The sequence below is a fragment of the Melozone crissalis genome, unplaced genomic scaffold (assembly GCF_028551555.1).
Source record: "Melozone crissalis strain CALT ecotype California unplaced genomic scaffold, PUWL_Pcris_2 ptg000132l_1, whole genome shotgun sequence".
NCBI lineage: Eukaryota > Metazoa > Chordata > Aves > Passeriformes > Passerellidae > Melozone > Melozone crissalis.
In genome coordinates this window covers 1107138-1118901 of record NW_026535905.1, presented here as the reverse complement: position 1 = coordinate 1118901, position 11764 = coordinate 1107138, and positions in this window count along the sequence as shown.

Here is an 11764-nt window from a genome sequence, read left to right as displayed (position 1 = left end):
GGTCTGGCTTCTCCAGCACTTTTTTTTATATGTATGGAAAAAGTGGGCACTAAAGGATCTATGCCAATCAAACTTGGAGGTGTTTCTGGAATTTCATTACTTGTATGAAAATCCTTGCAGCCTCAAAAGCAGCCAGGGAAAACCAAAAGAGATCATTCTCCAGGTCTGTGTGCACATTTCATTTTTTTGGTGGCTTTGTTCAGGAAGAAGTTTCTCTATGCATAACCTTCTGGCTCCCAAACAGCAGTGATGTGCTGGGCTCCTTGTGTTGCAGAGGGAAGAAATGAGTAAAAATCGTCTCAGGACTTTCCCACAGGCATTGAATGACCTTGGGCAATTCACTGCAAGACCATGTGAAGATCTGATATTAAACAGCAACACCCACTTTTACTAAAATAAATGAGATGCCTTTATGCTAGCATCTGGCAGGCTCCTCTCCTTCCAGTGAAAATCTGAGGGCCTTTTAATGAAGTGTGCTGGAGCCACGAGCCCAATTCTGCTTCCAAAAAGAAAAACAAGAAAGGAGAACTCGTTAGATGCCAACACAACCTTTCAAGTACTCAAATTCAGAATCATGAGGGTTTTTTCCTTGGTACTTCTCTTTTACCCTGTAAAACAGTGAGATCTTTTTACCCACACAACTTTGTTCAATTTGACTCTTTGGAAAATTCAAAAACTTCCAGCTGCAGAGCCCCACCAAAGTTTACAGCTCTGCAATGATTGCAGCTATTAAAACACATATTTTGCTTAAGGATTTCAGTGTTTGGTGTTTCTACAAACAGCATTCACATAAGCAGACACAGTCAGGGAAGCAGGAATGAGAAATGGAAATTTTGGAAATGGGCTTTTAGGATAGAAAAAGATTCAGAAAGAGGAATTTCTATTAGTGAAAAACAGACCCTGTGCATGACCTATACATAGAAAATCACCCCCCAGAGACATTAATAATTTTAATTCAAACCTCACCACAGCTATCACAAAGGGAGAAATGGATGACCGTAACTCATATGGTCCTCACCCTAATTTTTGAGTCTCTATTTTCTACTAATTACTCTAATCAGAAGAGCCACCAAAAATGCATAGTCAATGGTTCAGCAGCAAAATTACAATGTCCTAAACACTGAGTCACATTCCTATGCCCACACTCCTGCAGCTATCTCTTTTTAAGGATGCTCATTGCTAAGCCAATACAGACTGAAATTAAATTACAGGCTGACTGAAAAATATGAAATGCAAATTTGTCTTGAGGAAACTTCAAGCACTCAAGGACAGTTGCAATCCAGAGAGAATTTTGCTCAAAATAATGTAATTATTGCATTTCAAACCATTAATTTCTGCCCATTCACACTGGAAAATTTTCCCCTCCTTTTATTTTGTTAGGCCTCTTGTTATACTTGGGACGATATTTATCCCAATTTACAGAAATCTGTGTTAGCAGTTTACTGTGCATTTCTGACCACAAAGAAGTGAGAGCTCCATCTTTTAACTGGTTTTCATTTTTCTCTCTCAGCAAAACTCTTGCAAATTCCAACTACAAGCAGTCACAAACCTCATGGGGAAAGGCCCATTTGTTACTCCTATTTTGCAGTCTCACAATCAATCACTTCATCATGAAGTGATAGATAGATATTATCATTAGCAGTTGTTCTGCATTCATGCTAAACCAGCTCTCCTTATCTTCTCTTTATCTTTGTTTAATGCCAGTATTCTGAACTGCACTGTCAACAAAATACCTCTTTTCCAATGAGAAAATTATTAATTTTCATATGACTGAAACTAATGAATTTTTAGAACTTGGTTTCTTCTCCTTGATGTAACCTTGAGTCTGAATTTTCATGGTTTATATTATGCAGTTTGGGTATAACACCCCTATAATTTCTTTCCTGCTTAGTACTTATCTTCTCAAAATTAATCCCATCTTAGAAAAGCTTTTTGTCTTAGAATGTCTGCAAATAAATCACTGTATTCTTAGATAATGGAAATTGTCAGTGATTAAATTCAATTTGATAGGGTATGAGTGAAATTCCTCTGACTAGTTATCAACAGTATCTTGATTTTAGGTTTGGATTTATCATTATATTTCCTACATTTACAGCTGCCTGCACTTTTCTTCAGTAGTTCTCCATACTTATTTTTGTAGATTGTTTTCTGCAGGCTTGTGAATATATGGGTATTTGGCAGTGATTTTGTAACATATAATCAGAACTGAAAATTACAGTGATCCCATTTGTGTTATTATAGCTGAAGAATGTGTCAGACTTTCCATTTTAAACCTTATACTCCAAAGAATCTGACTAGTCTTTCCTTACTGCCAAATATTTCTGCAAAATTTTCAATAAGAATAATGCTATTTTATTAGTTTGAAATTTTTCTCAGGATTTCTGGCAGCAAGTGTGAGGAGATAGCTTCTCCTGCAATCCAAAAAAAAAAACCAACTCTAATTTCCTGTCTCTTTATTCATTGACTCCATTTTAGCCAAAAAAAAAGCTAGATGGGTTTCTTTTTAAGGACCTGTAGTATTAATGCAGTAGTGGATAAGAGGGATTACTTGAGAATGACTGGAATTATTTCCTTTCACTGGAAACATAATATATTCCTTCAAGACAGTGCCAAGATTTTTCTGCCAGAGGAACAAGAAAATGGATAAGAGAATCAGCTCTCTACTCTGGGCAGGCTTATTTCTTTTTAAGGAAAATATCATCCAAAACAAACCAGACCTTGTCATGCTGCAGAGCATCCCCTAGATGAGGGGGCTGTAGCTGTAAAATAAGGAAGTGCTTGGCTAGAATTGGGGACAGGGGAAGGAACTGGAGAAGAACCAAGGTGAGACTGGCCAGGAGATGCTCACAGCAGCAGCTGCATTGACATTTCCCACTGGCCTAACTAAAAGTCAGGATCTTCACATTGTAGCCCTTTACAGCATCTCCAAACACTGCATACATGTCCTGCCTTCTCTTCTCTTTCTGCCTTCAGATGGAGGAAAAAAACCTGCACAAATGTAGTAAAATTTAGCCTTCCAGCTTCTCAAACCTATTGGTGAAATTATAATGGCAAAATTCCATCCTAGACAAGAGTAGAGTGGGTGATGCCAAGTATCTCTCACCTCATCACTCTAATTTTAACCTGTTTTGAATTTCCATCCCTTTGTTCTGCCCAAGGCGGCATAATCAAATTTCCTTTGAATTTCAGCTGCCGGTTTACCATCAGCTCCTGGGGGACCTTGGGCAAGTGGTAAAAGCCAGGTTTCCAGCAAAGCTGGGAAATTCCAGCGCCCTCAGAGAGCAGGAAGACAGGTCAGCCTGCTGTGGTTTGGTGAGCTCAGCCCTGAACACTTTGGCCCTGGCTAAATTTAGGCTTTGAGGCTATCAGAGATGGCTCTTGAGCACAGAGAAGGAAGAAATGCCAAGAAGCTTTGCCATGTCTTCACTATCTCCATTTACAAACAGGATATTGCAAGACCTCAGTCCTGTGGGAATTGGTTGTGCTGAAGGAGAACTGTAGAAAATGCACTGTAGGAAGAAGACAGACTTCAAGCTCCATTCTGGTGATGCAGAACTCTTGGGTCTGTAAATAATTCAGAAATCTTGTGAGAATATTCCTGGTTCTGAGGATCTCTCTGTTTTCTTTCCACTACTGAATGGAAATCCTTAAAAAATTGAATTTTGCCTCCTAATGTTTGGACACATCCAGTTCTGGTCCTACTTAGTGAGAAAGATTTCTTACTGAGCTGGGGGGGTTTTGCCAGTTAGTTTGCATAAAATGCTGAAGATTAGAAGAACTCAGCCCTCAATGTACTTAACTCATATATTCTACATAACTTTTAAAAAGAAAATAGTGGTTATGAAGACTGAGAGATAACACATGCCAGTTTTTCCACTATGAAATACATCCTGCTGTCAGTATTTCCATTCACTCTCATTGCCTGTAATCAAAGGCAGTGGGAATAAACTCTGCAAGTCTCGCCTTGGGTGGATGGACTCCAAGCCTCAGCACGGCAGGTCTGACATGACACATATGGAATATTCATTGCCTTTGAACCAAAACCTGCAAGGAGAGGTTCTCTAGAGCTGCAGACAGAGAAGCTGCCAGCAAATGGGAATGAGAGCTGGAAGTAAAGAACGAGGAAACTTCAAAGCCTCTCTCCTCTGCTCTCTCAGGTGATTCCCTGGCTGCTGTGTTAGATCCTCAGCACCAGAGTGGCAGGTGTTAAAGCAACCTTAAATATTTGTATAAAAAACTGGGCAAGGCAAAAATCCCTGTCCTAAAAGGCACTGCCCTGCAAATATTTCCTCACATCTCAAAGACGTCTGATGCCATTAAGGGAGCTCACATTGCCTAAAACTCATCCATAGGGTCCTGCCAAGGGCCATGTTGGATATTCTACAGCAGGTAACCTGTGCTTTAGACAGGGAAGAGGACTCACTGGTGGGCTGGCACCACAGCACACTGTGTTGAAAGCTGGCTGGCTTAAAAAGACATGGAGGAACCTGCCTTTGGTGGTGAAGGAATATTTTTAAGAAGTTGCCTACAAAGCCATCACTGACTCGCTGGTATCCCAGTGTATTGCATTCAGGGAGCAAACTAAAACCCCTGACTCCAGAGTGCAGACCTGCAGCTCTGCCTCCCTGGGCTAAGAGCTCACTCCTGAATAAAGCACTGTAGTTGCAAGGGTTGCTTTTTACCTGCAAACTTTGCATTGGGAACCCTCATGTATGTGGCCCAAGCTATACAGAGAGAGTTCATAAGCTTTAGGGGGTAGCATATTCCATATTTTCCCTGCAGTTTATTGGCAAATTAATTCTAATACATTCAAATTACATCATGAAGTGTAATGTAAAGATATTTCATGAAGGGTACCTTAATAGGGTGTGAAAACCTGATGAAGGGTAATTCAGAGGGAACTGCTTGGCCCATCTCCTATTTACTTGGAAACATTACTGCCTTAAAAAACCCTTAAAAATATTACTTATTTTTATGGCTCAAAACCCTTTAATTTGAAGATTTTTATGACTCCCTTACAATACACATCGATTTAAATAATGTTTTAAACTAAAACGGATCATTTACTGCCAACTGTGCTTCAGGCATATCATTGATTAGTCCAAGTGTGATAAAACAACCTTGTTTTTATTCATACTTTAAGAGAATAATAAAACCTGCATACTTGAAAATACTGAAGCCATATCTTGGCCCAGAGCTATTTAACTATGAATTATTCACATCTAGTTTATTTTTTTCTTTTAAATTCATGAATCCCAGAATGGTTTTGTAAAGTGTATCAGTGAAACCGTGCTTCTAATTATTAAAGAGAGTGTGAAGGAATCAGAATGAATCATATATGTAAAGGGGTCATTTTTTATTTTCTTCCTTTGCAAGCCACTGTGAATCTCCTTTGAAATTAGTTATTCAATATTCTCACTATATTTTAATTTGTGGTCCATTGAGAGAGAATATAGAGAGATCTACTTTTTTCAAATAACTTTTTCAAACAAACTTATTCTCACATGCTGTAACACTAGAACTGCTTAAATATAGGGATATTTAGGGATTTCAGAGAAAAATGACTGGTAGCCTACTGCCCAGAACTGGCCTGGAGTGATCAGAGGAAATTACTGAAATGAAAGGAAATTTTTGCATCTTGATAAGAAATGGTTCCAGTAACAGTGATAGGGTGTCTATCTGGATATCACGCTGCTGCAAGTGGGACTTTTTCCTTAACTGTTGCAAAATGTCATAGCCAAAAATATCTTTTGCAAGTGAAAGAACCCAAACATTCATCTGACTCTTGCAATCCTTCCATCCTGTGTAACCTTACAATGCTTCCTGCTCACCATGGTCTGAACCCCAACAGTGGAAAGAGTGAGACTGAGATAAAACTTTTTTCTTCCATATGAATTCTACTGAATTTCAGTAGAACATCAGCAAATCACTTCATTTCAGTGCACCCCCAGTCCCTACACAAACCCACACACACACAAGACTTTGTTTTTATTTGGAGCATAAACACTTCAGTCTACAAAACACTTTTCTCTGTATAGTGCTCAGTGTAATTCTGCACTTGGTAAATACTGATTTTCCTTTCCTTATACAACCACAGAAAACTACATAGGTTGAAAGGACATCATCTAGCCCAAAAAAAGAGTTCAGAGCAGGTCCAGACAGATATACAAAATACTTTCTGAGTTTTGCATGTATCCAAAGGTGGTGTTTGCAAACCTCTCTAGGTCTGTATTCTTGAATAATCCACCTCATGGTGAAAGCCCTTCTCCTTTTATCTTATCACGGTTTCTTCTCTTTCAGCTCAAGTCCATGGCCACGGGACTCCAGGTTACTCCTCTCCATACTCTCAATTTGGTTGCAGCAAGATGTCCCTTTGCCATCTCTGGCATCTTCTCCAGCCCCTTGACCATCCAGGTAAGATGGTGTTCTCAAGGTTCTCCTGCTGTTTTACCTGAAGGTTTTCCTCTCCTTCAAATACATTTGTAACCAGAGACTCAAAATTGAGTTCGACTGCCAGAGCTGCACCCCAAGAATGCTGCTCTGTGTGTGTGGCTGTCCCACCCACAGAAGGCACCAAGCCTTCAGCAGTGAGACAGAGGAAACAGAAAAATTAAGGGTTGCTGGAAGAAGGGACAAGCAGCAGACTGCAAGGAATGGCCTGAGGTGCTGGTTGCCAACTTGAAAGAAACACCTCCAGATAGCCAGAGCAGATGAAATGGTCCTGTGGAATGGAAACCCAAAACTATGGAGAGTTGAAGATACCAAACACCAACAATTTGCTGATCACAAGTGCCACCATATGCCGTCCAGTCTTACAAATAATAAAATTTAAACACAAATATATTACAAAATGGCATTAGCAGAGTGTATGGAGCTTCTAATGGGTCTATGCTGAGATTTGAAATACAGTTCTTTCTAGGACTTACAAATTTATCTGAATGTTTGTTACTGAAGACACTTAAGTGTTTTCTAAGGCTGGAAAACGCCAAGAAACTCACAGAGCTTGCAACAATGAAAAATGAGAAGAATCCAACCTTTTAACTTGGCTCCAAGGCCACATGTGGTTGCACTCTCCAGATGCATCTGCCATACTGGGCTTAGCACAAGATTAGCCTGGAAGAATTGTGTCTTTTCTCACTTTTACTCCACAGCCAGATGGGTTAGAGGACTTGTCTGAGATGGAGAAAGTTCACATTTAAGTTAAACTCTTTTCACTGCATGGCACTCTTTCTAGACTAAAGGCAATTCTTCAGTACATGGCTACAAGCAAATGTCTGTAACTCTGTGAAATGTCTGTAGGAAAGATTTAGCAGTATCAATGGACAACAAAAATGTGTCTTCAAGGTGCTAAGATTGGAAGATTTAATTTGTTTTACATTCTCTTGGGAATCCAGTGCCAGGTGTTAATCTTTAAGCAGGCATTAGCCTCCTCACTACAGAATTGCATGTTTTGAAAAGAAATCCTGGCCCCTGATTCAACTCATCAAAATCTATGTGCCTCAAAGTCTATGTAGATTTAGTCCCAACACCATGATGTGAATTCTCTGCACAGTTTGAGGTAAACCAAGCCATGTGTTTGAATACTTTCACCAAGGGAGTTGAACAACAGAGGTATTCTCACCTCATTGACATTTTCCTAGTTTTATTTGGCTCATGAAGCATTAAAATGCTGAAATTGGAAAGCAAAAATGATTTTAAGCTGCTGGACATGATGAAAAACAATGCTTTCGAGTAGCATGATGAATTTGTTGGGGAGTGATTAGACATTAATAGCAGGTTTGTATACTTAATAAAGTTTGCATAGCCAATTTGCACTTTATAAAGTGCACTCCATTGTTCTGGAGTGTGGCCCTGATTTGGACTTTATGAAGCATGCAGGAGGCAGTACAGACTTTATGAAGTCCACATTGAGGATAAGTATCAAATTAAGTGGGAAAAGCACACCAAGCTCTGATATGTGGCTTGGAAACTCATGCCTGCCTGCCTGAGTTGTCACTGAGGTCACCCTGGGGCACACAAATCCCCACAAATTCCCACTGTAAAGGCAACCAAAGTATCCAGATGTGGTTTCTGCCAACCACAGGCAAGGAGGCTGGGCACCTAAGGGTGTAGGCTTGTGCTTGAGTATTAGACAGGTACATTCCTCCTTGATGTCTTGACCCCTTTTGATCAGCATCATGTTTTTATCCGCAGTGAGGGTACATTGGTTTTGAATTTCTGTTCTTTAAGTTTTAAATTGGACAAAAATTGCTGTATCAGAAAGAAAACCCTGCTCAGTGAAAGGCTACAGATGTTGGCTCCCAAAATCACACTAATTAGGCAGGTTACTTTTTCTTCCTTCTCCTCACACCTTCATGATCCCCTGTGCTAATCAAAGCTTGCAACTCTCCTTTGAAAACACTACAAATGCTTTAATGTCTTCTTGTAAATATAATCTAGATTGAGTTTGGGTTACATTGTAGATAGAAAATGAAACTTCCCTAATGAAAGTTCCCTTTTCCCTTTTTTTTTTTGTTTTAATTTCTCAATGCATGAGTTGCCAGTGAAATACAGAAACCAGATGTTTTATTAAAAAACAGACACAAAAAATTACCAGCTCTAAACTTGCATGGATTTTTTCCCTATTTAACAAGATTATAATCTAATCCCTATCGATTAGATTATTTTAACTCACTTTTGAGGAAAACTGGCCATTCAGATTTTGATTGATCACAAAACCTCTTAGTTTACAAATTGGTCATTTCAGAATTACAGTTTTAGTTGTCTTGCACGCAGCAGCTTAGCAGGGTTTGGGTTGCTATGCTGTGAACTCTGGAAAGGATTTTTTCCTTTATAACCCAAAAATTATTTCAAGTATGGCATTGCAATGCTGATGAGACAATCTTTCCAGCTACCAAATCCGTGAGCTAAGATGATTGATTTTATCTAGCTTAAATCAGTATGAAATTGATTAAATGACCTGGCAAATTCTGTCATTCAGCTTGAGAGAGACAAATCCAGCACGATGTTCCAACAGCTGCTTCATTGCTTGTCCATTACTTAACAACTGAAATACAGCAGTTTGTGTATGACTGGGCGAGGCACAGATATTGTTTTAGAGCATCATTATGAGTCTGGTAAATAGGTTTAGACTAAGGATATGAACACAAACTCATTGTAATGTCGTGTAGCAGGGTTTAAAGGGCTGGTGATTGGCAGCATAACTGATTGTATTGACCAAAAGAGCCGAGGACATCTGGGTTTCTGGCCCTACAGCTGAAAGACCATATGTTATAAAAAATACAGAGTGAGAGGGGAGAAGACAGTTGTAGACTGATATAAATGAGGAGAGGTCGAGGCTAACACAAGTCCAATCCTGTCACCAATGTTGCTCCAACAAGGCGTGAGTGATGTGGGGCTGTTGGGCAATGCAGAAGTGTTGTTCTCTTGTAAACCAACACAAAGTTGAGCTGATGGCTGAATATTGGTGGAAACCTCAGGGACACCTCCTCCTCACCTGATGATGAGAAGAAAAATAGTTTACAAGTGCTTACAGCTTACCAAAAGTGTCCCATGTTTGTACCTTCAGCTGTTTCACCAAGCTTCAAGCGAGTACGGTGTAATTATTTAAGAACAAATAAGGGCATATTGCAATTTTCAACAGCAATCCCAGTTTTCCCTGCTTACAGCTCGGGAAACAATGCATCCATTCAAATTCATGGCAAGCCCTCCATTCACTCATAATTTACTGTTTGGTGCCCTTTTTTCAAATGCTAATGTCAAAGTTGAGGTCATAAACATAAAATCCTTTCCTTTGCTGTTCACAAAAAGGCATAGCAATTTTATAAACACTTCTTACAGTATGGGCTGAAAAAAAAGTGAAACCTCCGCTGGGTTAGGAAAAAAAGTTATTTTTATACACAAAATAAGAAATGAAGATTTTTTTTTATGTAAGACCAGTGCTACAGGCTGGTGTATCATTCCATTTTGCCAGCAAAAGGAAGATATATTGAAAATTGTGTAGGAAAATTGTGCACAAGAAATGAGAGAAGTAGAGATATTTGCTCTCTCAAAGTCACAATAATACTTTCAAGGGCTAAAGAAACAAAATTCATACCAAGTTGGCTGGAATTTTGAAATGTGCTAACTCAGCATACTGCTGAAGTTTCTACTGAATTGAGCACTTTTTATTCTTTGAAACAAACATCTGTGATTCAGTGTGGTAGATTTCAGTCTAGTGAGATAATACAGCAAGATGTTTTTTAGAGGTAAACATCAGTATGAATAAATGGTTCTTGCAGGCTCACACACTTTCCACTTTATCGAATAATGGATTTCTCTGCAGATTATTCCTACCAAAAGAATAATCTTTTATATTATTAAATGAAGTCAACAGAGCAGGTAAAGGGGTAATTTTTTAACAATATATGGTATCAACCATTTTCAGTTGGAATTTTTACACTAAACTACAGCATTTGTGTATGTCAGTGGTCTAAGGTTGCTTAAAACATTGACTTGAAAGCTGCCAAGGCACAAAATGTAGTGCAGCCAAGCACTTCACTACTAGCCACAAAATCATTCACTTCTATTGCTTGTTTTCACAGGTACAGTTAATCAAAGTAGCACTAAACAAGAGCAAGGACAGGGTGGGGGGAAAAGAAAATTCATTTCAGAATCCTTAGGAAACTGATGTTATTTTCCACTTCCCAAGATAATTAGCAAATATGATCCCCAAGCTCGAATCAGTTTCAGTCTTGGACTTCTAATATTTTCCTAATCAAATTAGTCCCAACCACTAGCTATGTGTGGCATTTTACAGTTCTTCCACCAGATTTCATAAAAGATTTTATGCAATATGGGCCCCAAATTAGACAACTGCTTTAATTTCAAGGAGCACAGGCTGTAAGCAGAACACATGGCCATTACTCCTTGCAATCCCAGACCCACCATCCTCAAGGAAGCATTAAAGTTCTCTAGATACTTGCAAAAGACCATTGCATAACACTTAATTTAGTGCTCAGTATTAATTTCGTCAGTGGGTTCCGATGATAAAGTGGATACAGATGTTCATTAGCACTGGGAACACAGGCAAACAATGAAGCATTCCAAGAAGCTGCTACAACCAAGAAGTCCAAGGCTGACCATCACGTGCTGCAGAGTCACAAACATCTCTCTTTAGACAAAAAACAAGAAATCTGACCATTGCACCACCCATAGGAGTCCAAACTGGATGTTCTCCTTCTGCCCGTGTGTCAAGAGTAAGGCCATTTTGTACTGCATATCTTTAAATTTCAGTTGCCTAAGACAGGTCTGGAAGTGTCCAAAAGGATGTGGCACTTGGGGATAATGTTATTCTAAGCACGCAGAAATATTTGCAGCCTTCCAGCCAAGCAGGATTTGCTCCTACACATCTTTTCATACAAACAGGCTTCCTTACCACTCCTTTTCCCAAAAAATCTCCACTGGCTGAGAGGCAGGGATTCAGTCTGGCTTTGCTGGTCTTATTTCTGGCAGCAACAATAGGTAATGAGAAGGATTCCTCCTGGGGCCTTCTGCAGAGGTATTCTCTCTCCCAGCTTCCCAGTGGAGGAGGTGAACACAAAGAGGATCATCTGCAGGGAGCGACAGCTTCGTTTGTCACGTCAGACGTGCCCGGCTCCATCCCTGTCCTCTGGAGGGAATCATTCACACGGAGGGGATTAGCCCAGAGGATTAGCATGCAGCCGGATTATCCACACACCGGCTCAGCCAGCTAATAAATCAGCACCTTTATACATGCTTTGCC